Source organism: Meleagris gallopavo, chromosome 14 (assembly GCF_000146605.3).
Source record: "Meleagris gallopavo isolate NT-WF06-2002-E0010 breed Aviagen turkey brand Nicholas breeding stock chromosome 14, Turkey_5.1, whole genome shotgun sequence".
Taxonomy (NCBI): Eukaryota; Metazoa; Chordata; class Aves; order Galliformes; family Phasianidae; genus Meleagris; species Meleagris gallopavo.
Window position 1 is genome coordinate 2,887,453 of NC_015024.2, and position 1,994 is coordinate 2,889,446.

The following is a 1,994-nucleotide window of genomic DNA, read 5'->3' on the forward strand; positions in this document are numbered from 1 at the left end:
ACCTGCTACAGCATAACTGAGATTACGATATAGACAGGGGAGGATGGCAGATGGAAAAGGTAAAATGAAGCAGAGCTGAGAGGGCTGAGGAAGGGAGTCAATTCAGATAACCAAAACCTGCAGAAGATTCCTATAGTTGGTGTGGTAAAAGCTAAATGATATCTGGTCTGTTCTTTTGTAGATTTTTTAAATTTATTGTGTTTTTTTTTTTTTTAAGCCTTCAAGGAATATGGCTAAGAATGAAGTATCGATATTGCACTGCTGTCAGTGCTTCTGTCACAGATCTCCTTCCCACCCCCTGCTGGGCTTCACAGCTATCCTGCACTTAGGTGCCAGGCTCTGGTGTCCCTCACAGTGCAGCTACCTCTGCTAGCAGCTGCATTACAGTGCCTGCAGTATGTGCAGGAAGACCCTGCATATGGGAGATTGATTTGGTTTTGCTCCCCATAAGATAAGATTTATTCTGTGTCTGAGGCAGTGCTTTGCATCGGAGGCTGCGTAGCTGTTCCTAGAGCTGCTTCTTGGGTATGAAGTAGTCTTCCTGATTTGTCGTTGTTGTTTGGTTGGTTTTGTTTGGTTTGTGTTAAAGTATAATCAAAACTCATCTCACTGGAATATTTTGTTGTAATCAACTTACTTGCAGAGAGCCATTAACAAGATTGTGTGTTTAGACACAGAGGTTTTGGCTGAAAGAGTGAAAACTACAGGCAGAATCGGCAGCTAGCTGCAGCTCTCCTATTTGCTCCTCTGGCAAAGAGAGAAGAGATGCTGATCATTAATGGCCATCTCATTGAGTGAATCACCAAAGCTATGTAACACAACGTCGGGAGGAGTTTTGCATCTGGCTCTGTCAGATTTTCTGAGGAAAGCAGAACTTTCATGTCAGTGAGTTGGAACAAGATTCCAGAGTGAAATTCCAGCAATAAGACTGGTTGACTAAACGTGATATCCTGCTTTGATTTTAATTTCCTACTTGTAATTACTTTTATCTCGTGTATTTGTTGAAATTAAGTAGAGGAGCTTCCGTTGGAGCCTGCTGAAGTAAGCAGCTCTGTGAAATCCAGTTGGAGAACCACGGATGTGATCAAGGTGTGGCACCGGTGGAGAAGAAAGGAAGAGATGCATGCCTTGCTGTAAACAGCAATTAAGTTTTCGGGAATAGGAGGCAGTGACTAGCTTAATTGGAATTCAGGATCCAGTGTGGAACTGTAGCCTCTATGAAATCTTTCCTGGTGTTAACTTTGGGTAGCTAATGTTTAAATAGACATCAATAATCACTGCAAAAAAGGCAGATATTTTTGTACTTGTGTTTGATTCCTTGGCTAAATAGGTATGCAGCTGTGACTATCCATAGCATAACTGATTGGACCAGCCCTACTGGAGTGCAGCCTACGGAGTGATGAATCAAAAGTTGGAAGCGCTTCCAATTCTGGGGATTACCTGCAAAGCTTTTTTTCTTTTTGTCCTAAAGCAGCCACTTGAGTCAATGTCTGTATAGAATTTTGATGTCGTGTTGCAGTTAAATTTACTTTTTCTTTGACTTTCCCAGGTTTCTGTGCTGAAGGGATGCTCTGACCGCAGTGCAGTTCAGTGATAGTTTTCCTAAAGCAAAAGGGAAGGTGATGCCAGGTAGGAGAAGTCAATGAAGAGATGAGAAAGAACATGATGTCTGTAAAGTCTCTTACAGTGTTAGCACATTAGGTTCTGTAGGTGCAGGTGTGAAAACGTAACGTCTGTGGAGTGAGATGGGGGACAGAACCAGTGGCAGACTCAGGTCTGATGCTGCACAGGAGTGTGGCAGTCACAGCTCTGCTGTGGCAGCAGCAGCCCCACTCGTCACTGTATTTCAGACCGTGTTTTTCAGAGGTACCTTCAGACTTTGCTAATAATAATCAGGAGTGTTGGAGCAGGCTTGTCCTCTAATGCCGTTCTTTGGAAGATCAAACTTCAGTTTGTGTGTGGATGTTTCTTTTTTTTTCTTTCCCCCCCCCTTT